Here is a 26,677-nt window from a genome sequence, read left to right on the forward strand (position 1 = left end):
AGAGATTTTTTTTTAAAAAAACAAACACTTCCAGAATAATGCTTGGATATCTTAAAATATAAAGATTATTTCCAGCTATGCAGAAGAGTTGTTTATCAAAATTATAGTATCTCTCATTGTTTGAGTAAGGCCATCTAATTATTGTACTGTACACTTATTTTCAGAAAAATAGTTAACTGTCTCTCTTTTATTTTGTATGTAGTTTACTGTACTCATACTATCCTGTGCACAGAACATTCAAAAAGAAAGGGGGTTGTTAGTGTTGCAATATTTTCTGGATCAGAATCAATAAAGATGTTAAGAAGTAAAGGTTTAAATATATTTTCTTTTATTTACAATAGGCATTCTATATTCACTGAATATTCACAGATAGAAGCAAGGAAAAGGGTGAAGATGGCTCCTTATATATACAATGGGTGGAGCTATATGTGGGAGTGGTGAGTCATGAATACATTAAGGATTGAAGAATAAGTTAACCCCTGATATCCCATTCATATACTATTTACACATTAGAGAATAAGGCATTTACATCTGACAAATCCCCCTCTAAATGCCGATTCGTTATACAACACCAATTACATTCAGATTCAGGACAATATAAAATATGCAGTTTAGAAGTCAGATATTTGTGCTGTTTAGAAGGTAAGGGCTTTGTTAATATGTCAGCTAATTGTTCTGAAGTATCACAGTGTATTGCTTTAATAAATCCATCCTGAGACAACTGTCTCACATGTTTAAATTTTATATCTATATGTCTGGACCTTTGTCCAATGGCATCAGATCTAGATATTTCAATAGCTGCTTTATTGTCTTCATGCATGACAAAAGGCAAAGCAGGTTTTTTCCACACATCTGAAATTAAATCGTTAAACCATACAAGGTTATTTGCAGCTTTGGATAAACAAACATATTCTGCTTCTGTCGTTGAAGTGGCTACTAGTTCTTGTTTACCAGTGTACCAGTAAACTGGACAGTCATTTAAGAGAAAAATATATCCAGATGTACTTTTTCTGCATGACGTGTCTCCAGCCCAATCTGCATCTGCGTAACATACAAGCTTTGGTTCTTTATTATCACTAGGTTCTAATACTAAGCAGAAATCTAGAGTACTTTTCAGATATCTTAAAATTCTTTTAACAGCTTCCCAGTGATACATTGTTGGTTTGCTGACGTGTCTGGATAATAAGTTGAGTGGTAAGGCGATATCTGGCCTAGTCCAATTAGATATATAGAGAAGTGAACCTATGATTGATCTATAAAATGTGTTATCCTTGAATTCAGGGGAAGATTCATCAGTATTTCTAAGAAAATCAGTTTGCATAGGAGTATCACAGGGTTTGGCATTGATAAGATTACATTTATTCAAAAGTTCTATAATTTTATCTCTTTGAGTAAGTTTGAATCCCCTTCTAGTCTTATTAATTTGGACACCAAGATATTTGTTCACTTTACCTAGGGATTTCAACGAGAAATGTTCATTTAACTTATTTACAAAAGTTTCTCTTCTCTCTTTGTGTTTTCCTATATACAAAATGTCATCTACGTAAATCAACACAAATTCAACGTAGTTGTCACCCTTTTTGACAAAAAAACAGTTATCAGCAGTGGTAGCATTGAAATCCATAGTCTTAAGTACTTTTACCAAACAATCATACCATCTTTTACCAGATTGTTTTAATCCGTACAAACTCTTATTCAACAACCAAATTTCATTTTTGTTGGTGTATTGACTGTGAGGTGCTCTTACATATATTTCCTTATCTAGTTTCGCGTGTAGATAAGCAGTCTGTATGTCATATTGAAATACATCAAGGTTGAGTGCTGATGCTACCACTAGAGCTGTTTTGACACTCTCTGTTCTTACTGTGGGGGAATACGTATCAGTATAGTCCTCCGGATATTTCTGTGCATAACCTTGTGCAACTAATCTAGCTTTGTATAGAGTATTGCCTCCTTCTAAATTCTTAATTTTATATATCCACCTGGTACCAATAATTGTTTTATCTTTAGGTGCAATTGCAGGTGTAAATACATTTAATCCTTGTAAACTTTCCATCTCTTTCTTCATAGCTAGTTCCCATTTTTCTTTTTCTTCACAAGGAAGTTTTAACACTTCTTCATATGAGTTAGGTGTTACTGATTCACCATCCATATGCATTATGTAATCCCTGTATTTGTTTGGCATTTGATTCCTGTTATTCCTAATGACTCTTTCAGGTTTGCTATTGTTATCGTGTAAATATCTTGCTTCCTTTTTTGTCAGTGTGTCTGTCCTTATTTTGTGTTGGCTATTTGTCCAAGTTTTAGTTTTGCTTTTGTGTTTGTTGATATTTTGTTTTTCTATGGTCCCTTCCTCATGAGGTTTTGTTTCTTTACATTTATTTGGAAATATTTCATTAAGATGTAATTTAGACCAGTTGGCTTGTTCATGGAACACAGCTGTTCTGGAAACTATAAATTTGTTATTATTATCAATGAATCTGTATCCTTTGGTGCCAGTTTCATATCCCATGAATTTGAGTCTTCTGGATACATTTTCTCCCTTTCTTCTCAACTGTTTGGGTATGTGTACGTCTGCAGTGACTCCAAATATGTGCATGTGTGCTAATTTTGGCTTCCTATTATACATTACTTCGTATGGGGTTTTGTTTACAATACTGGACCAAGTTCTATTTTGTGTGTAATTTGAATAATGTAGGGCTTCTGACCAAAATTGTTTGCTTAAGCCAGCATCCTCCAATGTGCACCTAATCATGGTTTGTAATGTGGAATTTTTCCTCTCTGCAATTCCGTTCTGGAACGCAGAAAATGGACTAGACGTGTAATGTAGCATTCCTCTGTCCTTTAACCATTGGGAGAATTCTTTAGACATGAATTCACATCCCCTATCTGTCATAATTTGTTTTATTCTGATATTGTGTTGTGTTTCTATGCATTTGTAAAATTCCTTAAATTTTTGAAATGTTTCATCCTTATGTTTTAGTGTGTAAACAAACCCATAACGGCTATAATCGTCTACTATTGTCAGGAAGTAACGTTTTCTATAAGTGATTGATGGAGTTAATGGACCTACTAGGTCCATGTGTACTAAGTCAAAAATTTTGTTAGTTGATCTAGTAGAGTTTCTTGGCCTGGGACTAGTTTTTAGTTTTGTAGATTTACATACTGAGCATTCTAAATAGTTTTCACAATTTTTTATTTTGACACCTTCTGCGTGTTCAGTCATTTTTTGTACTACAGGAAAACTGGCATGTCCTAACTTCCTATGCAAGATGTGAGCACATTCATCATGAATTGGCTTACCTATTTTTGGTTTTTTTTTATCGTGTGTATCTGTATGATTATGAGATATTTTACATTCATCATTGTCACTGTTGCTAATATTTTCATCATCTGTTTCAATACAATCTTCTATATTTGAATCAATGTTATGCAACCATTCTTCCTTTGTTATCAAATAAGGTAGGCCTCCTTTAATCGTTACAGTGCCTATACTCGTTTTATCCTTCTCTAAAGTCGCTTTTCCCTTTGAGAAAACTATATTAATGTCAGAATCTCTACTTAGTTTTATGGCACTTAGTATGTTATGAGGTATTTCAGGTATTAACAATACCCCCTCTATTTTTCCTAGACCAGGCAAAGTTACATTCCCTCTGCCTAATACTTGAACCTTTTCTTGGTTAGCTACCTTTATTACAAATTTATCTTCTGTAAATGAAGACAATATATTTTTGTTATTAGTGGTATGATTAGTTGCTCCAGAATCAATAAGCCAATTATTGTTCTCATTTTGCTGTAATTTTGTGCTGTCTTGTTTATTTAGTCCATTCAGTGAACCAGATTTTCTATCTTTTGAATTTTCTCTGCCCCCTCTATTTTCTCTGTAATTTGGTGGGCTTCTATATCTATGTCTATCTATGGATGACTGTCTATAATTGTATTTGTTCCTATATTCTGACCTGTGTCTTTCCTTTGGAATTTTGGGGCAATCTCTTCTATTGTGTTCCCTGGATCCACAATTGTGACATTTGTATGTTTCATTATATTTTTCTTGGAAAACTACTTTCCTAAAAGGTTTGTGTTCTGTGTGATTGCTAGAACGATTTTTTCTTGAATTGTCTTCTGCTATCAGTTTATTAGATAGACTTTCTATGGATAAATATCCTAGATTGATAGTGTCTAAATGTGACATAAAGCTATCCCATGATGAATCAAGTGAGTTGATAATAACACTTTTCATTGTTTGATCTGAAATCACCTCCCCCCTCAAGTGCAGTTCAGCTCTTATTTTGTTTAAAGATATTAAATGCTCACTTATGGAAACCCCTGGTTTTACTCTAGATGAAAAGAAATCCTTAGACATTCTTGTGGTGGTAGCTACACTGTCGCTGTGAAACAAATTAAACATGCATTGGATAATTTCAGAAACAGTCTGATTTGGTTTGATGCTATGATACATTGCAGGAGACACACTAGATATTATTAAGTAAAAAGCTCTATGGTGTAAACAATCTATTTTTAAAGTCCAAGGTCTTTTTGGGGGACTAGTGATAAAGAATAGTAAGTTTTCCTTCATAAAGACCACCTGGAGCTGTTGATACCATTCTTGCAAATTAATGCCATCAACCCTTAGTTTTGGGAAGTCACTGGGTAAGTTTCCCACATTATTTTGTCCATTACTTACAACCTGAGGTAGTCCGTGGTCTCGCAAGTGTAGAAAATCGCAAAACGGCATGGGGATGCTCGCAACGAGTCTGCGTGGCTCTTTCACCAGTTCATGTCTTCCCGGGTCGTCTGCGTAGTTTCGCGCATGCGCGTTGTCCATTTCTTCTTTGACTTCGTTATGGAAGGTTCTCTCCACCGCGGCTCGCTCGCGCTGCTCTTCTTCAGACGAGTCGGTCTCTGTTTCGGCCTTGGGAGCTCTGACGACGGCGGCTGCTCTTCTTTTCTTTTTGGAAGTGTAGTCACTTGCTTCGGTCTTTGGTGTAGGGCGGAATCGACAAGGCTCTCTAGGTTCGGGCGTCGTCGCTCTCGAAGTCAGGATGGGAGCGGGCAGGTCTCGAGGTATCGGCTTGTTCGCTCTCTTCTTCGGTGTCTTTTTGGTAATTTTTAGTTTTGGCCCAAAAGCAGCAAAAAGCGTTTTCATCGCTGACTTTACTTGGGATTTTGTTGAGTCATCTTCACTTTCTGATTCTGACTCTTCCGAGGAGTTTGAATCCTCTTTTTCATCTTCGTTGTCCGATAACGTTTTTCGCGCCAGAAATTTTGAACTGAGCATTTTGATTGGCTCTGCTTCGCTCACCTTGGAGGTCTGTTGAAACCAAGATGGCTGCCATTCAAAATTTCGCGCGGGATCACATTTCTTCTTCTTCGTAATGACTTTCTCTGTAGTCATATCACTCACAATTTTTGGTTCTTTAGGCTTTTCATTAGTGATGTTTTTCTCTCTCGCTGCTCCGCTGTTCTTCAGCATTTCTTGGAGGTTCGCGATGAGGCTTTCATCATTTTTCTGGCTTTTTAATAGTTTTAATATCTCTGACCTGAGTTCGTTATTCTTTATTTCGATTTCCTCCTGGTCATCGTTTTCATCTATTATTTCTTCATCTTCAGTGGTGTATTCTTCGGATTCTCTTGAAATTGCGTTTGTGGATTCGTTGATTATTTCTTGTTCTGTTTCCATTTCTTTGCTGTAGGCCCTGGTGTTGGGTCTATCCTTCTTAGACATTTTTAAGTTTTTATTGAGTCAATTAACCATCCTCTGCTACCAGCTTGTTGCAATATTTTCTGGATCAGAATCAATAAAGATGTTAAGAAGTAAAGGTTTAAATATATTTTCTTTTATTTACAATAGGCATTCTATATTCACTGAATATTCACAGATAGAAGCAAGGAAAAGGGTGAAGATGGCTCCTTATATATACAATGGGTGGAGCTATATGTGGGAGTGGTGAGTCATGAATACATTAAGGATTGAAGAATAAGTTAACCCCTGATATCCCATTCATATACTATTTACACATTAGAGAATAAGGCATTTACATCTGACAGTTAGTTTCTAGACCAAAGGGAGTATATTTTGTTCAGGATGGACCCAGAACACTCTGCTATGGTCAGGTATGAGAGCAAGGAAAATAGGAAAGCTGTCAATGAAGGTATATGTCAGCAATGGAAGCTAAGCAGATGTAAGGGCTGCGAATAAGGGGGTATAGGTGATGATCCCATTGGCTATGTCCCTTGTGTCTTGTGCCTCATGTGCATGGAAATATTTCTACCAAAAATAGCTATGTATCAGAGGTGCGTTTCAGCAGGTTCTGACCAGTTCTGGAGAACCGGTAGCGGAAATTTTGAGTAGTTCGGAGAACCGGTAAATACCACCTCTGACTGGTCCCACCCCAATCTATTCTCTGCCCGCTGAGTCCCAGCTGATCAGGAGGAAATGGGGATTTTGCAGTAACCCCCTGGAGTAGGGAGGGAATGGAGATTTTACAGTATCCTTCCCCTAGAGTAGGGTGGGAATGGAGATTTTACAGTATCCTTCTCCTGCCATGCCCATCATGCCATGCCACGCCCACCAAGCCACACCCACAGAACCGGTAGTAAAAAATTTTGAAACCCACCACTGCTACATATGCTCATAAAATATTAAATATATAATTAGTAAACATGATAAACAGTTTTTGATTACAGAAAATTTGCAGCAAAAAATGGCTAAAAAGAACCTACATTCACTTTGTTTTATTCTTTTTTTCTTTACATTTCTGAAAGTTTTTTGCTAAATGATTGGGCATTCTAGTCACACCATATCTGGCCTCTGTAACAGCTGTTGCTTAAGGAATCAGATGTTCTATAGAAGATCTCTAACCTTCATAAGAAGGTTATATGCTTTAACAAATAACAACTTTAACAACTCCATCTGTTTAAATCACAGATTAATTCAAATTCCTTTTTATTACAATATTCCATAAAGCAGAGGTGTATTTGGCCCCCTAAAATTACAAAGGAAGCACCAAAACCCAGAGTGTTCATTTGTTTCATCAAACACAAGAAAGTAGTTCATATATGACTGAAGGATCTTCTTATTAACTCTGTGAATTTAAATTGAATTGAAATGTGAAATCAAATCTAATTTTTAAAGACTAGTTTTTGGAGAGCAGACCCAAATACACCTCTGGAAGGCTTGTAGTCTGAGAAAGTGTTGGTATCCCTATGACAAAACCTAAACATTTATCTTGTTTATAATCTAATCTTATTATTTTTTGTAAGTACTTGGGATTTGGGAGTTATTTTGTTATGTTGACGTTGTTAGCAGGTCAGAGCCTCTGGATGTAGGTGGGCATACAAGCAAAGTAAACAAAATAAACTGTCAAGTATATGTCATAAAAATTGTGAAGTTTGAATTGTGGCATCATAAAGACTACCTATTTTATTTTAAACCTTTGTGGATTACAATTCACTATTGTTCACAAGTGTTTATGGTTTATTAAACTGGTTAGTCTTTGACACGGCTTGTTGTTTTTGCTTTAAAAGACTAACACCCTCAGAAATGCAATTAACACATAGTTATCCCTCACTGAGTTTCACAAGTAACTGCAAAGGGTTTCCGGAACACAGTTTGACCAAGTCAAGATAGCTTTCCAACTCCACATACTCTCTTGAATTATCCTGAACACATTAAAACTGCAATTTTCTTTTTCAATCTCTGGAGCTGTGTTCTGGGTATCTCTGAGTGAGAGACTAACCCGGTTCAAAATTAAAAATTAAAAATAAGCCATAGTTAACAGAGTTTCATAAAATAATACATCTGTGTTTCTCTACATGATCTTGTATAGCAGGACTTTTAGTTGAAGAATTGACTTGCCAGTCCAATAGTGCATACACAAGACACTGCTCACAAAATCATTTTCAGAAATCTATTTATAACCCCCCCCACCCTGAAAATTTCCTTTCTGTGTCAATTGAATAATGCAGGGTTTTGTTTTGTTTTAGTTACTGCAGGGGTGAGAATTAAAAAAAGTCAAGATGACAGTGGTAACGTCAGCATGTTCACATGGACATAACCATTATCTTGCCTTTTTTGAATGCCCTTGGGCTTTTATACAAAATGCCTGATCATTTTAACAGCCGCCCTGAGTCTTCAGAGAGGGGCGGCATATAAATTGAATTAATTAAATTAAATTAAATTAAACAGTGGAAAAAAGTGTTAAGCTGAAGTAGCCTAAATGGAAGAGAATCAACTACATGATAGTCAAGGTCCCAAGGTGTCTTGGCCAGTCAACAAATGATACAATTGTCACAAACAGCAATCAGCTTACATCCAGGCAAAACAAAGGGTAGTTTGGGAATAATTTGCTGCTTGGTTCTGACATGCATGGTCAATGCTTTACAGCAGTCCTCCCAAAGCAAGAATAATAAAAATTAATACTAATCTATAAACTGTCAAGAAAAATAATCTAGGCTTTGAGTTCACAATTATGTGGGTTAATTTGAGGCACCATTAGAGGACTTTGTTAAAAGATTGCTATATTGGCAGTTTTAATAGCCATATAGAGTCAAAACAATGAGCCAGTTTGCTGTAACAGTAAATGTATATAGCTATAAACCAAAGACCCTGAGTTCTAGTCCAGCCTTGGGCACAAAGCCAGTTGAGTGACCTTGGGCCAGTCACCTTCTCTCAGCCCTAGGAGAAAGCCAATGGCTATTGCAAAGTACTTCTGAAAAAGCCTTACCAAGAAAACTGCAGGGATTTGTCCAGACTGCCTCCAATTGAGCAGAAGGGGGGGGGAGTCAAAACAGACTATTCTGGACTAGTCTACATATATCTCATCAATGCAGAGAGGAAGAGTTGCTTGTGGCCATGATACTAAAATATTGATAGGTAATTCCCAATATCCATGATCCATGAAAGCTGCATAATACAATATTTCTTCCCATGCCTGCTTTTTAAGAGTTACATAGTCAAGTATTGGGAGCAATTTTATTTTAGTCAACATTATAGAAATACTCTAGTTTTGAATATTTTGTTCAGTGCATTATTTATGGTTATTGCAAAAATCTTGTAATAGATTTCTTTCTCAGTCACCAAATTCTTTTCTGAATTATCAACTATCTCAAGCCTCCTGCTTTGTTCAAGTGTAGCAAATTTATACTGCAGGGTCTACATCATGCATGTAAGTAGCTACAACTGTTTTAGGCTTTCATGGAACTATCTTTTTACTCTAGGCTGCAGATAAATTAGCTATTTCCCTCCACCTTCTTCATCTCTACCAGCCTTTTCTTTGTTTTGTTCTAATGTTGTTTTGCCTTGAGCTTAAGTCCTTAACTCTGACATAGGTACTGGACTTGACAAGCAATTAGAGCAAGCAATTTCCACCCGTCAAACTTTGCCAGATTTGTCATCTGCCATCTGTGCTATCATCTGGCTCTCCTTGAGGCCTTGCTGTGTATCTGGATCCACTGGCATGAGAGCAAAGGAAGGGTAAACCCCACCATGCTGTTGGTTAAAAATGACACATTGAAGAATGCTGATGTGAAGGGTATTTGTCTGGATTTCTATTTATGATCTTGGCTCAGGTTTTTATTTATATTCCTTTACCATGCAGGTAATATGGAGAGCTATTTTGTCAAGAAACCCCAGGGCATAGTAGCTTTGCTGCTTACTTAGCTGTAGGTGCCAATATGCTCTCAGGGACTTAATCTCAACTGACTGCAATTATCTCATTCCAAATGGATAGAAACTAGCTAAGGCAAATGTGATAATTTTTGCTCTAGGAAATTATTGTAACCAAGGTGAATATCAAACTCCTAACTAAACCAGTCATATATGTTGAAGAGTTTCAGCCTATTTGGCTCCGTCCCCTCCCCCCTTTTTTTTATTGGAGAAGTTTTACAAACAACAAATTTTTCCCCCATTTCCCCCCCCCATCCCTCCCCAACCCCCCCAAACCCTCCCTCCCCATGACTTCCCCAAGGTGAAATCCATCCACGTTATATTATGTCATACTTTACCACCCCTCTATTCCCCTCCCTTTGCACTATAAATTTTTTACATCACAATAAACTATTCTGCCCCTCCCCCCTTTTTTTTGGCTATACATATTTAGCAGGTTGATCATGCTGACTGCAAATGAAAATTCCTAAATATGCTAGTTTGTTTTTCCAAATGAGGAATGGAAAGAAAGATTTTAATATTGCATGTTTCTTGTCTTTTTCTCTCCCCTTTGAAGCACTCAGTTCAAATTTTATATGTTATATATTACATATTCCTATCACATCATATTCCACTGTGAAACTCACTGTCTTTCTGAATGCTGGCCTTTGAATTCTGAATACTTAGTGTGTTGCTCCTGGATTGTAGCTTTAGGAAAGCTGTTACCAAGTTATTCTAGTTTAAATATAACAGCATTCTAATCTGCCTGAAATGCCATTTATTGGAAAGTTAGAGGAGTAGTTTTAGAATAAATCAATAAAGGCTAGGACAGAATTAGTTGAAATTTCATCTTACTCATTTTACAATATATAACCAGCAGCCTTTTTGTCCTGGTCTTTTCAGAATGTAATCATTTATTATTTAAATGAGAATCCACTTCTATCTCTTCTCAGACATAATCCTAGTTACTAAACATAGGATTGTAATTTGAGAATCAAACTACATGAGAATATTAGCAAATTTTGGAAGCTATTACTGCACAGTAACTAAACCAAAGTTTTTTACACATTTTTTGCTTGAGAATTACAGTTTTGTATTTTGTATTTTAAGATGTAGGCATATCTATACCCCCTGAAAAACTGTATTTATATACTAAAGAAATATCTTACAGGATTTTGTCATTTGTGTTGCAAGAGAAATTGAACATATTTTATTCACCTTGGATATATCTAAAAATCCTATTGGGTAGCTGCAGCTGAGAGTTCACAAAACTGCTACAAGCATGCTTGGATTCATCATTCTTCCATTTTATTATACTAATTCTTAGTTATATATCAATAATGTATTAACATGCATTAAATAGTGTAGTCTCTGTGAATCTCTGCAATTACTATAACAATATAAAACTATTTCTGCAATTATTATCTTATATAACTATCTCCCAAATGTATTTTTGAATGCAACTTTCCAATATTTTCATAAGAGCTGCTTTTTAAAGTTATTCATCCATTTCTGCTGACAGGCCATTTTGATTGAAGAAAAATCAAAAATGAATTTCTCTCAATATCTTAACTGATTTGGAGCACTTCACAATCTAACCAATTTAAAACTTTTAAAAAACCCCAATATTGTATGTTTTTTTATTTTCTTTTAAATGAAATTCAGTTAAAATGTTTACCTTTCCCATCCTAGAAAGGAACTAAAATCATTGTAAAAGTATAATGTCAAATACAGTTAATATACTGAGAACTTACTAGGTTGTTTGAGATGAGATAGCAATAGAATCATGGACTTGGGCATCTAATCAAATCCTTTGCTTAGGGCAGGAATCCAAAATAAAGCAACCCAGAAAGACACTGGTCTAGCTTCTGCTTAAACATCCCTTGACAACAGCCGTGAAATGCATTTACCTTCACTACTGGTTTGGAAATGTGAGCATGCGCTTGCTATGCGCGCATGTGCCTCTTCTGCACATGCGCAGAGCCTTCTGTGCATGCGCAGAGGGTCAAAAATGGGACGTAATGACGTCCCGGCGGGTGGGCAGGGCCTCCCACCGCAGGTGCTACCGGTTCGTGCAAGCCAGATAGAGCTAGCTGGATTTCACCGCTGCTTGAGAAGTAAGCCACCACCTCTCCCAATCATTAGTTCTTTTGTCAAACTATTCTTAATCTTAGGAAGTTTTTACAAAATTAACAGTTATTGTTTAAAGAAGCATTTGTTTTTAATAATATATATTATACTAAAAGCCTCATAACTATATTGCTATTATGTAAAAGTCTGTATGACATAAAAATAAATCTAAGTCTAACCTTATAATATAACAGTTACTCAGTGAAAACAACAAAACAAAAATATATACTAATCTATTTTAAGGTGAAAAAAGGGGTAAAGGACAAAAACCTCTTGAAAACAACAACAGAAAACCCTAAATTGCTAAGAAATGCTTCCCCCCAAACTCTCCTATCTGTCAATAGATTGGATTTAGAGATAGATAGATGAAAGATAGATAAATAGATAGAGACAGATAGATGAGATAGAGATAGATTAAAAATTACATTAATGTTCTTGCTTCTTCGACTATATCTGTTTAAGTTTTTCCTATTGACTGATATCAAATCAAGGAGAATAGATCTTATTGCTTCCTCTACCTGCTAAAGGAGAAAGTTGTCCAGAAGACAAGTCATGAATTTTCTAGAAATATCATTTTGGTTTTTCTGCCAGCATAATGAAAATTTCATGTCAGTACAGTTTTCCATCTCTTTGAAAGATCTATAGTTTGCTCTAGGTATAGAGGCTCATCTACAACTCTTTGGCAGGCCAAGTAATGGTTCGAAGAACAAGAGTGCTGCTTTTAGTACTGTACTCCTCCACTTATTTTTAACCTAGCTGCTTTCCATATCACAGCCAAGATGTTTCATTTGGATTTCAATGCAGATATAGGAATTGTTAACATACAGTGCAATTCTGCCTCCCATTCTGTTCAGTCTACATGAGAATGGGATCAGCTGCTTGTGGACAAAAGTGCCAGGGGAAAAATAGCCTGTCTTAGTTATTCATTGATACAAGCATTGCTTTTCAGAAAAGCAAAGGCAAGGCAATCTTCCCTTCTTTCAACTATTTTTGTTAAAGTGAGACAGCTTTCAGATCACCTTCTGCCCCTATGGTTGGTCCAAATTGCTGAGCTCCTCTCCTGAAGCTGCCAAAAGAAACAGTTGGACTCTGCTTGTAGGGTGACCATGTAGCAACAACTATAGCTAGAACTAAGAATAATAATGTATATCTGAATCTATGTGCCAGAGATGTCATTTCAGGGTGCAGATTCTCTGTTTTTTCACTGATGGTATACACATAACAATATTTTTTACAACTATAGTAGAGAATAGCTCAGAGTTGAACTGTGGAGTCTTTCGTTCTCTCTGTGCTTGGAGCATCAAGGATTTTACAACTATTTCAAAATTAACACTTTTATTGCTGAGAACCTTTTTCCAAGGTGCATCTTATCTTCTGCTTTTGGAAACCTACACAATGTCTAGTCATGGTCTCCAAAAAGCAATACCTATATATGGTTATATGAGACATGTGGTTGATCAAAAAGATGTCATCAATGGACAATCATTTGTCAAATACAATGTGTGTGCTTTCAATTCTGTACAAAGTACAGTGTACAGTGTACTTTTGGAAACTTCAATTTCCCTTATTCCTTTGTAATAAATTGCCTGAGCCCATTTTCAATGTTTATCGAAGCTTTATTCTCCTTTGAATATCATTCCCTTCGTGCTTATAATTCAACCTTGGCCAATGCTATCTTCTTTCCCTCACCTTTTTATTTATTGATAAGGTTGGCTATAGTGTAGAATATCTTTTACCTGACCTGTGATAAAACCTGGGGGTCTAAAGGGAGAAGGAAAAGTGTGTGAGATGGAAGGGAAGCAGAGATTAGGTACAAAAACTTCTATATGAATAATAGTAAAGAGAACAGATCATTTTTCCATTTATGTATCTGCACAGAAGGGAGATTTAATTCACAAATGAACTTAGATAATATTTTGTTGTGATGCTGGGACTAAATTACTTCCAGCCCTTGCGGACTTATGCTTTTTAGTTTCAAAATATGAAGATTTTTTTTACCTTTGTTCCTGTGTTAAAACTGTCACTCTCGAAGAGAGTCAAATTTCTGTGGGACTTGCAAAAAATCTTACTTTCATAGATGAGAAAAAATACCATAGCAACCCAACAATATAAGTTCTTTAGGGACTGGCTTTGTGATAGTCTTTGAACTACAGAGAGACTAGAAGGAGGGATCGTTGTCCAGAGAGTTGCTTGAATGCAGTAATCATTTATTTGCCTTAATTGTAATTTAATTACGAGTATACAAATATATTTAAATTACTATCCAGTCAATTTGTGCCTCTAAACAATGGTACTCCTGATGGGAATCTCAGTAGGTCACAAGAATAGTCCTTCCCTCCAACTAAGATTTTCAAACTGCACTGATAATTAAAAAAAAAACCCATCCAACTCACAATTTTATCTTGTGCAAAATAGATGATTGGGTGGTGGTAGTATGGGATGGTAGTGATCAGTGTTTAATTTTACCAAGTACAGATCAATATAATTACGTGTAATTATTCACCATTTGATTGCACTACAATTACTATGTCGTTACAGGGTAACTCTGTGTAGTTAGTTGTGCTGTAAAATTAAAGTGTTACCCTGAGATCCACAAATTACATAATAATCCTCTTCAAGAGTCAATTAGTAATTGCCACATAATCCATAGGTCACATAATGAACAGGTACAGATATCTGTTGTGGATAATTAGGTTGAGTAATAGCCTAATTAAAGAGTACCACGCCCCAATATTCTACCCACATTACACTGCAGAACTGAAAAGGATTAAAGGGAGAGAGAAACCCTTAAAATCAGAAAAGGCATTGCCCGGTCCTCATGAATCAAATGAACCAAGTACTCAAGCAGAAAAGAGCCCCTAACCCTTTAGGGCTTGAGACCACTCTGTTTAACTTAGCAAAAAGTAAGTTAAAGTTAACTGACATTAATGTTTCTCCAAAGCTCCTCCAATATTTTGGGAAAAAATGATAAGATGATACTTCTCCAACCCCCCATAGATTTATCTAAGATTGAACACCCACCTGTTCACAACTGAAGAAAAATAAATTTTAGCAGAATTTCCCAGTTGAATCAATGAAACAATAGATCTAAAAAACTCAGTCATTCATCTTAACAATGGGATGTTAGGAAAGGAAGGATGAAAAGATGTTTCTAAACAAGATGGCTGGTATATAATAAGCCAAAAGCTATTAACTCCGGAATCTCTTCTGTGCCTATTGTAGACAATCAGATGGAAAACTGTCTATAGCCATAAAAAAGTCTATAGGCATTAAATGTGAAGTCTTACATTCAATGCTAATATTTCACGGAATATCAACAGGGTGGTAAGCTAAACAAAAAGCACTGAAAAAAAGTTTTTACTACCAGCAGACTAAACTAGACCTTTGAGTTCTCATATTTGACAACAACAAACAGAAGATCTGGTTACTATGCAGGTTAAATGGTATGTTGACAATTCTGTGAAGAATTTTGATTTCTCTACTGTATTTTGTTAGAACAGGAAAAGCAATGCACAACTCCAGAACTTTTACACTCTGGTAGCCTTTGTAGTTATAGTAATAATTTTATTTTATTTTATTTTAGAAAAGTTTATATTTTATAAACAAGCATACATACAATATATAATCAATCAATCAGTGTATCATCTGAATACATCTTTTTTCCTCTTACTCCTCCAATATTTATCATATCTTGATATTATCATTTCATTTGTTGTGACATTTTCCCCACATTTACTTTTATATTTGTATCTTTATCTATTCAACAATTTTATCCCAACCCAACCCTCCCACCCGACTTCCCAGAGCAAAAACAGGGTATAACATTTAACAAGCAAAAGCTAAAATATACTAACCTACTACAAAGTTTAAAACTCCCTCACACTCTTTAACTCCTCTTTTACAAATTCATCAACCTCCCTTTTGTAAATTCTCAAAATCAATTGGGTTAAATTCTTTCTTCCTGAATATAAAAGCCTTTTTCTTGGTATGTAATCCAATAACTTTAACAATATTACAAGCATTAACAAACACTGATAAGTTTTATTTTCATCCCTCAAACACCTTTCTTTTTTCCCTAATAAGATTCTAAATTAAACATTTATCCTCTTTATTCCTTCATAAACCAATTATCAATTTCTAACTATTCAGCATTAAAAATTCTAAATTAAACATTTTAAAACTTTAAACATTTTATCACCTAAACCTTTTAAAATAGTATAATCTTATATTAAACATTTTAAAAACCTCTTAATGCATCAATAAGACCTTCTTAATTCATTTCTCAAAATATAAATTTCAAAACCTTCAGGAAACTATCCCTTAAATTTTTAATTAACCATTTCTATATTTTTTCCAGTCCTTCTTCCTCAATCGACATTGCTCCCTAATAAAGTTCTAAATTAGACATTTATCCTCTTTAATCCTTCATAAAATTAAACATTTTAAAACTTTAAACATTTTATCTCATATACCTTCTTAAAATACTATAATCTTATGTTAAACATTTTAAAAATCTTTTAGAGATAGGTACAGACATTGACTGGTGGCCATATATACAGATAAAATCAAGATACAATAAAGATTTGGCTCAATTTGAATTTCAAAAAGGTCAAACAGAATTAGATGAAATTTTGCAAGGGACACAGGACAAACTGATCAAAAAAGTTTACAATTACTTACGAGGATATAAATTAGAAGAAGAGGTAGTGAAAGAAAATATGATAACCTGGGCAAAAAATTTCGGTTATAGTATTCAATTAGACAAATGGGAAAAACTATGGAAAATAAATTATAAAATGACAATGTCTGTATCCTATAAAGAAAATCTCTATAAAATGTTTTATAGGTGGCACTTGCCACCAGCCAGATTGGCAAGAATGTTCCCCGGCACGCCATCAACATGTTGGAAATGCAACCACCACAAAGGCACCTATTACCATATGTGGTGGACCTGCCCAATGGTGAAACAATATTGGCAAAGGATCAGAATACAAATAGAGGAAATAACACACCAAAAGATAGAACTAAGACCAGAAAGCTTCTTATTAGGCATAGTGAATGGATACTATGAAAAAGAAACAACCTATTTAATTATACATATGATAATAGCAGCACGAATACTATACGTGCAACACTGGAAGAGTAGTGATATACCAACACCAGATAAAGTAATCACTAAAATTATGGAATGTGCGGAATTATATAGACTCACAAAGGAATTACAAAATAGGGAAGAACATGACTTTTACTTAGTATGGGAAAAGTGGTATAGTTGGTTGAAAGATAGGAAAGAGATGAAGCAATAGGAAGTAAATAAAATGACCAAATATAATATGATGGAAACAAAGAACAGACATAGGTCAACAAAGATCAATATTAGATAGATAAAAGGGAATGACCAAATAAGGAAGAGTCAAAATACAAAGAGAAATGTATATTATAGTTGTGACAAACTGGACATGTATTGAAATGGATGTTTATATGTTTTTATGTTTTGTACGTTTCATTGTTCTGTTTACTTTATACTTATAAATAAAAATTGGAGAAAAAAAATAAAAATAAAAATCTTTTAATACATCAATAAGACATTAAATCATTTCTCAAAATATAAATTTCAAGCCCTTCAGAAATTTTTAATTAGCCATTTTAATACCTCGATAACTCTTAAAAAGCTATCATTTTTATATCCAAAACCAATTGTAATAACACACTTCCTTTATATTATTATCTTAGAATAAACTTTAAAAATACAAATTTAATTAAGCTTCTCAACCTATTGCCAAAATCCTCCCCCAAAAAAGATTAATCATCAGTTCTTCCCTTCTTTCTGTATTTTTTCCAGTCCTTTTTCTTCGATAATTCTTTCTTCTTCAGCATTGCTCCTCCTCCTGCTTTTATTTTCAAAAATTTTAAAATTTTATTTTATTTTATTTTATTTATTTTATTAAATTTGTATACCGCCCTACTCCCGAAGGACTCAGGGCGGTGAACAGCCATAAAATAAAACATATAGATACAAAATTTAAAATGGAGATAAAACTAATTAAATAAATTTGGCTGAGACATTTTAAAACCCCAATAAATTAAAACCAAATTTAAAATTCCATTTAAAAAGAGGAAAAGTTTAGGTCAGGCCAGCTTGATGGAATAAGAACATCTTAAGCGCGCGACGGAAGGTACGCAGATCCGGAATCCTCCGTATCTCCGGGGGGAGCTCGTTCCAGATCGTAGGTGCCCCCACAGAGAAGGCTCTCCCCCTGGGGGCCGCCAGTCGACATTGTTTGGCCGACGGCACCCGGAGGAGCCCCTCTCTATGGGAGCGTACTGGTCGGTGGGAGGCTATTGGTGGCAGCAGGTGGTCCCGTAAATAGCCAGGTCCTAAGCCATGGAGCGCTCTGAAGGTGATAACCAAGACCTTGAAGCGCACTCGGAAGACCACCGGGAGCCAGTGCAGCTCGCGCAGGAGAGGCGTTACATGGGAGCGCCACGTCGCTCCCATCACCACCCGCGCGGCCGCACTCTGTGCCAGTTGGAGCCTCCAAGTGCTCCTCAAGGGGAGCCCCATGTAGAGAGCGTTACAATAGTCCAGACAGGAGGTGACGAGGGCATGAGTGACCGTGTGTAACGAGTCCCGATCCAGAAAGGGACGCAACTGGAGAATCAGGCGAACCTGATGAAAAATCCTCCCGGTCACGGCCGTCAAGTGCTCTTCTAAAGACAGCCGTGAATCCAGGAGGACACCCAAGTTGCAAACCCTCTCCGTGGGGGCCAATGCTTCGCCCCCAATAGTCAGCGATGGCACCAGCTGACTATATCGGGACGTCGGAAACCACAGCCACTCGGTCTTGGATGGGTTGAGCCTGAGCCTGTTTCTCCCCATCCAGATCCGTACGGCCTCCAGGCACCGGGACATCACTTCAAGGGCATCGTTGGGGTGGTCTGGGGTGGAGATGTACAGCTGGGTGTCATCAGTGTACTGATGGTACTCCACCCCGAAACCACAGATGATCTCGCCCAGCGGCTTCACATAAATGTTGAACAGAAGGGGCGAGAGGACCGATCCTTGTGGCACCCCACATATAAGGGGCCTCGGGGTCGACCTCTGCCCCCCTGTCAACACAGCCTGCGACCGGTCGGAGAGAAAGGAGGAGAACCACCGTAATACGGTGCCTCCCACCCCCAACTCTTCCAACCGGTGCAGCATGATACCATGGTCAATGGTATCAAAAGCCGCTGAGAGATCTAATAGGACCAGGACAGAGGAACAACCTCTGTCCCGAGCCCTCCAGAGATCATCCACCAATGCGACCAATGCTGTTTCCGTGCTGTACCCAGGCCTGAAACCCGACTGGAACGGATCTAGATACGTCATTTCATCCAGGTACTGGGGAAGCTGTCGTGCAACCACACTCTCAACAACCTTCGCCACAAAGCGAAGGTTGGAGACTGGACGATAGTTAGCCAATGTTGCCGGGGCCAGGGAAGGCTTCTTGAGGAGAGGTCTCACCACCGCCTCTTTCAAGGCGGCGGGAAAGACACCCTCGCCCAATGAAGCATTTATAATCCCCTGGAGCCAGCCTCGCGTCACCTCCCGGGAAGCCAGCACTAACCAGGAGGGGCACGGGTCCAACAAACATGTGGTCGCATTCAGTCTACCCAGAATCCTGTCCACGTCCTCAGGGGTCACAGAATCAAACTCATCCCAGATAACATTCTCAGGACCTGCCCCCGCCATCCCCGCTGGATCTACCCAGTCGGAGTCCAGATCTCCCCGAATCTGAGTGATTTTGTCATACAGATACTGAACAAAATCCTCGGCTCTTCCCTCCAAGGGATCCTCCCTTGCTTCCTGGTGGAGCAGGGAGCGGGTCACCCTAAACAGGGCGGCCGGGCGGTTATCTGATGACGCAATAAGAGCAGCAAGATAAGTGCATTTTGCTGCTTTTATTGCCACTAGGTAATTCTTAATATGAGATCTTACCAGTGTCCAGTCAGATTCAGTACGACTGGCCCTCCAACTACTCTCTAGGCGTCTTTTCCGGCGCTTCATCTCCCTCAGCTCCTCAGTAAACCAAGGAGCCAGGTGAGATCGGCGCCGGATCAGAGGCCGCAAAGGCACGACTCGATCCAGAGCTCCAGCGGCCGCCCTATCCCAGGCGGCCACTAGGTCTCCAGTCGAGGCGTGAGCCAGAACCTCAGGAATTGGCCCAAGCTCCATCTGGAACCTATCAGGTTCCATCAGGCGCCTGGGGCGGTACCATCTCATCGGTTCCGCCTCCCTGCGGCAGGGTGCAGCGGTTCGAAGGTCAAGGCGAAGGAGAGAGTGATCTGACCATGACAAGGGCTCGATGACTATGTCCCCTATCTCGAGATCACTCAGCCACTGTCCAGAGACAAAAATCAGGTCCAGTGTGTTTCCCCCCATGTGCGTAGGGCCATGAATTAGTTGGGTCAGATCCATAGCCGTCATGGAAGCCATGAACTCCCGAGCCACCTCAGACATCTCACCCACGGACGGCAGGTTGAAATCCCCCATGACCATAAGTCTGGGGGTATCAACCGCCACCACGGCGATAATGTTGAGTAGCTCGGGCAGGGCTGCTGCCACGTGGCAGGGAGCCAGGTACGTGATCAGCAAACCCCTCTGAACCCCATGACCCCACTTCACAAGGAGGGTCTCACAACTGGCCGTCTGAGGAACAGTGGCCTCCCTCGGCCTAAGGCCTTCTCTAATAATAACCGCTACTCCCCCGCCCCTCCCCTGTGACCTCGGCTGATGGAATGCCAGGAAGCCTGGTGGGCACATTTCTACCAGAGGGACCCCTCCCTCCGGGCCCAACCAGGTCTCCGTAATACCCGCCAGGTCCGCTCCCCCCTCCTGAACCAGATCACAAATGAGGGGGGCTTTATTTATTACGGACCTGGCGTTGCACAACATCAGCCGAAGGCCCGGGCCCTGAGGGTCTGTACAACCTGGAGAACGAGTGGAGCCTTGGGGGCCGGAGCACGCTACCGCTCGGAGACAGCGGGTGTGCGCTCCCTTAACATGATATGGCCCCCTGCTCCTGCCATATCTACCCCTCCCACTCACAGTACCGATGATAGAAACACAATCTGGACAAGCTCGACCCCCCCATCACCTCCGGATCCCCCATCCCCTCCGCCGTGCATAATGGCCAGGCCTGACCCTCCCCTTGGTGGGTCTTCCCCCAAACCCACAACCCTAGTTCCAATTTTTCCCTCCCCCCCCTGGGACCCCTTAAAAATTTACCCAATTTACTAAAAAACCCCTCAACCCCCTCAAAATTTGGATTTGAGGTTGATCTCTCTTTGAAAGTTTTTGTCTTCTTAAAGTTATTTCATTTAATTTGAAACCCCCATAAATCTCTCTCAAGTCCTCCTGATTAAACTCTTCCAGATTCCTTTGCTTTCCCCTCTTGGTCTGGAAAGCATCCTTTTTATCCAAAGTCACATTAAACTGGATTTCTGCCCCATCTTCTTCCAACAGCTCACTACTGTCTAACAAGCCTTGAAATGATACTATATTCTCCTTTGTCTCCATGTTTTGAGTCAAAATAGTTTCCTCTTCCTGAGACCTTTCATCAAAAAAATCTTTAAGACTTTCCAGTAAAGCAGTGGTTTGTGACTCAAAAATTTCATGTATTATAACTCTTATTGGTGTATTTGCTGGTGTGTGTAATAATAATCCTTCAGCACTTTCAAAGGTACCAGCCATTTTCTTTTTTTTCAAAGTCCAATTATTCACACAATTTAAAAATGTAGATTAGTTGAAATCAATTCCATAGTCTTTTGCTTTCCGCTTCCACTTTAAATCTTTTTCTTAATGTGTAATCCGGTAGTTGTTAACAATGTTGCAAACGTTAAAAAGCCCTTTCACTGGTAAGTTTCGTTTTCACGCCCTCAGGCACCATTTCCCCCCCTTTTTAAACGGAGTTAAAGCTCAATACTTGTTTTTTGTCGTTCTCCTGATTTTGCTCTGCCAGCATCCAAAGTCATGATGTCTTATAAAACTTAAAATTGCATTGCTGGTGTGGTCGCTATGTCTCGGTCTGCAAAAGGCAGACTCACTCCGGATCCGGAGCTAACGAAGGGCTTTCAGGGAGCTCTCACCCTGCAAACCCCAGGCTTAAAAAGAAAAAAACCTGGGGGTCTAGGGGAGCTCTACCCAGACCCTTCTGCTCTTCTCTCCCCCTTTTTCCCAGGGGGAGATTTTTTAGCCGCTAGACAGCTGGTTTTTGCTGTTCTAGCAGCTATACAGATCGCGGGGCTGGAGCTCCTACAGCTTCCCACTACTTGAGGTGGGAAGCACAGAGGCAATAATGCCTAAAATAGTTTTGCCTATTTTTTAAAAAGTGCTGGTTGGAAAGAACTGTAACTTTGCTGGAAGATCCTGGCCTCACATACATATGCATTCTAGCTGAACCACCTTGGTGAAGGCTGCTGTGCTTGTTTCAGTGATCCGTCCCCATACAGTTCAGAGATACAGATGGCACTCTGAAGGCTATAAAGATCTGGCTGTTCTCCTAGGCCTAGAGAGATGGGTGTCTCCCTTGACAGATATTAGATTAAGAGGTGTGCTAACCACTGAAATTCATAATTTCTAATATTTCATTAAACATTCAAATTAAATGTTAAAAGAATAAGCATCAGAGCAAGTTTCTATTTTTAAAATGCAAATTTATAATTTAAGTAGTAAAATGAAATGCAGTTTCCATGTCTTTAAGAGAAAAATCTTTAATCCCTGAATGCTGCAGCACAGACATCCTTGTTAAAAAGAGAGACTCTTGATAATGGTATGGTAGTAAAAACGGAAATTTCTACAGTACTGATGCCATTGAGATTTTATGAAATCTATTGTGTTTATATTGTTAATGATTGCAATTTGCATAGAAAGCTGATTTTGAAATGGAATAAAAAATACATGGAAGGGGCGTTGCTCCTACCTGAGATGCACCTTCTCGTTGAGTGGAGACAGCAGCCAGGATGGGCTTCACTTGTCTGTTCAGATTGAAGGACTGAGTCTGTCAAAGTCTTTAAGTCCCGCCCCTGTTGCTAGGGGATCCAGCTTTTGGCGAAGACGAAGAAACAGACTCGACATGTGGGAGAAAGACAATGATTAGTAGAGAAGGACCAGACTGACCAAGGGTGGGTCTGGCTGCTGTCTCCACCCAACGAGAAGGTGCGTCTCAGGTAGGACCAACACCGCTTCTCCATTGTGGGTGGAAACAGCAGCCAGGATGGGACATACCAAAGATCACTGTCCCTAGGTACGGGCGGGACCAGGCTGGTCTGAAGAACCCTCTCCAGAATGAACCCTTTGGAGCACTCTACGTCCAAATGCAGCCTCAGCAGAGGCAAACTTGTCCAACTTGTAATGCTGGATAAAGGGAGAAGGGGAAGTCCAAGTCGCCGCCCTGCAGATTTCCAGCAAAGATGCTTGCATGGCCCAAGCCATTGATGTAGCTGCACTATGGGTGGAATGCGCCATCAGGTTAGCAGGTCTGGGTAAATAATGTAGTTCATACACCTTGAACATACGGTAGACACAATTGTCTACCGTATCCACCATCCAATGGTCGAGGAAGTCACCCTGCCACCTAAAGAGAAACAAGACAAACAAAGACTCCATCCTGCGGAGGTCAGCAGTTCTCTTAAGGTACACCCGGAGAGCCCTCTGGACATCCAGCGTATGCCACCGTCATTCTAGGGGGTGTGCAGGATGAGGACAAAAGTCAGGAATGATGAGTTCCTGCATACGGTGAAAAGGTGTATTGATCTTGGGAATAAAGGTAGGGTCTAGACGAAGAACCACTCGATCTGCATGGAACACGCAGAGATCACTGCACGTAGACAGTGCGGCAATCTCTGAGATTCGTCTTGTGGAGGTGATAGCTACCAAAAAGGTGACCTTACATGATAAAAGTCGGAGGCTAGCTGTCCGTAAGGGCTCGTACGGGGGACCCATAAGGGAATTCAGAACAATGGACAGGTCCCAGGTGAGATACCTGTGCACCACAGGGGGACATAAGTTAGTGGCTCCCTGCAGGAATCTATGAATCAGAGGGTGCTTGGACAACGAAGGAAGAGATCCACAAGTCAGGACCATAGAGAGGGCTGCCACCTGTCTTCAAAGCGTGAAAGGGTGAAAGGCCGTTGTTGACCCCGTCCTGGAGAAAAACAAGGATATTAACAATTGAGGCCTGAAGGGCCGAAACCCCCCTACGGTCACAAAAGACCCGCCAAGTAGCCGAACAAATGCGTTCCATGGATGGCCTCCGTGACACCTGAATGGTCCAAATAACCTCTGGGGGAATGTTGTCTCTATTCAGGGTGTACCGCTCAATCGCCAGGCGGTCAGTTGGAGCCACTGAGGGTCTGGGTGGACAACTGCCCCCTGGCTGAAAGAGGCAACGCCCTGTGGAACCCTCCATGGAGGGGCCACCGACAATGAGGTGAGATCCAAGGCCTCCGAGGCCAGTGAGGGGCCAGCAGAATGAGCTCCGTTCATTCCAGCAGAAGTTTGCGTATCACCCTGGGGATGAGAGCAATCGGTGGAAAGGCATAGAGAAGGCCTGGCGGCCACTGGGAGCAAAGAGCATCAACTGCTTCCGCACAAAGTGTCAGGAACCATGAGAAAAACCACGGAAGCTGTGCGTTCAGGTGGGTCGCGAACAAGTCGACCTCCAGGGTGCCAAACCGGGCCATGAGGTCCCTGTAAATCATCGGATGCAGCTGCCACTCTGAGTGGTCGATGTCCTGATGACTCAACCTGTCCGCCTGCACATTGGACACCCCGGAGATGTGCTCCACCTTCAAAGAACAAAGATGATACTCTGCCCACAGTCCCAATCTCTTGGTCTCCAACATAAGGGATGTGGACCTGGTGCCGCCTTGTCAATTTATGTGCGCTTTTGTCGCAACATTGTCCGTCAATACCAGGACATGTGTGCCAGCCAGAAGACCTTGGAAAGCACATAGAGCCAGAAATACTACCCTCAATTCCAGCCAATTAATGCTCCGATGGCTCTCACTGAGAATCCACCTGCCCTGCACCACCTGAGATTGACAATGGGCCCCTCAGCCGAAGAGACTGGCATCTGTTGTTACCACCAGTCTCTGAGGTTCATGGAACTGACAACCTTGGGCAATGGCTGGAGATCGCCACCCTCTGAGGGATCTGAGAACGTCCTTGGGAACAGGAACCTTGACCAATGACGTGCCTCTGCCAGCCTTCTGAAATGGTAAAAGGAACCATTGGAGATCTCTAGAGTGTAATCGGGCCCAGGGCACAATGGAAATAGCCGAAATCATTTTGCCCAGGAGCTGTGAAAGTAAGAAAGGGGAGGCTTTCATGCACCCCTCCACCCTGGACACAAGGGCCACTAGGCTATCCTGACGTTCCTGGGATAAATAAACCCTGCCCTCAATCGAGTCAATCACTGCTCCCAAATGGAGGAGCCGGGTTGATGGAGTGAGATAACTCTTCTCCACATTAATGGAGAATCCATGGGAGGCTAAGACCTGGAGGACTAACTGAGTAGAAGTTAATAGAACTTCTACTATGCTGAGTAGAAGTAGACAAAATTAAAATGTTGTCCAGATAGTACTGGAGATGAACGGAGTTAACCCTAAGGGAAGAAGCCAAGGCAACTAAAATCTTGGTAAAACAATGAGGGGCAGAGGAAAGCCCAAAGGGGAGTGCCTTATATTGATAATGGGCTCCCACATAACAGAACCTAAGAAACTTCCTATGAGAGGGAAGGATAGGAATGTGCAGATAGGCCTCAGTGAGGTCAGTAGAGGAGAGGAGATTGCCCTTCCTAACACCGTCTAGGATGGAACTTAAAAACTGCATTTTGAACCAGCAATAAATCACATAACGGTTCAAACGTTTAAAGTCCAGAATAGGTCTCCACCCCCCCCCCGATGACTTTGGGACAAGAACTACATGAGAATAAAAACCCTGCCCCACTTGATCCTCAGGCACCTTTTGGATAGCCTTGAGGGAACGGAGATGCTGTACCGCCGAATCCATAAGGATCCACCTATCGTTGTTATAAGAAAGTGGACAGCGCACAAAGAACATCGGAGAGATGGAGAGAAATTCTATGGCCAATCCCAATCTTACAGTGGACCGGACCCATGTATCAGATGTAGTTCTCTCCCAAAGGTCGGTGAAGAGGGCCAATCTGCCGCCAATGGGAGGATCAGAAATGCAGCTAGCAATGGCGTCGGATTAAACGACCTCCTCCCCCACAAAAGGGCTGCTTACTCAGAAAGGGTCTGCCTCTGGAAGACCTGTCCTGGGGTCCTCGCTGTCTGGGGAAAAAATTACCGTTAGAACGAGATGAACCAACACCTCCATCCAAACTCCTAAACTGGGGCCGGCGAGGATACGGCAGAAAAGGAAATTCCCCCCTACGATATGTGGCAGGCAAGACTTTCCGCTTGTCCCTAGTCTCAACCAGGAAAGCTTCCAGCGGATCTCCAAATAACTTAGTACCCATGAAGGACACAGACGCTAAATGCCAATTGTGCCTAGCATCTGCCTGCCAATGGTGAAGCCAGACCAAGCAACAGGCTGTCACCAAGGAGGCAAGGGACTTGGCAACAAAATGGGCAGTGTTGAGTGTAGCGTTTGCCGAAAATTGGGCTGCCGCAATGATTTGATTCAAATCCTGTTTCACTCTTATGTTGTTTGGAGACAGCTTCTCTTGTAACTGACGCAACCACAATAGAGTTGTCCGGTTGAAGAAGGAAGCGGTGGTTGCCGATCGAATGGCCCATGCCGCTCCCTGATATGCCCACTGCAGAACTTGGTCCGACCGATGCTCTTCAGGTCATAGACCTTCATCCGGGTCCCCAGGAACAGCACATTAG

General features: G+C 40.2%; 1 protein-coding gene across 4 annotated transcripts in view; it reads right to left on the reverse strand.

The window, feature by feature from the left end:
- ERBB4 (erb-b2 receptor tyrosine kinase 4) overlaps positions 1 to 26,677 on the reverse strand; it is a 1,174,706-nt gene that overhangs the window by 724,169 nt on the left and 423,860 nt on the right. The gene's annotated exons all lie outside the window — the stretch shown is intronic.

Source organism: Pantherophis guttatus, chromosome 1, assembly GCF_059756535.1.
Source record: "Pantherophis guttatus breed Tessera chromosome 1, ASM5975653v1, whole genome shotgun sequence".
NCBI lineage: Eukaryota > Metazoa > Chordata > Lepidosauria > Squamata > Colubridae > Pantherophis > Pantherophis guttatus.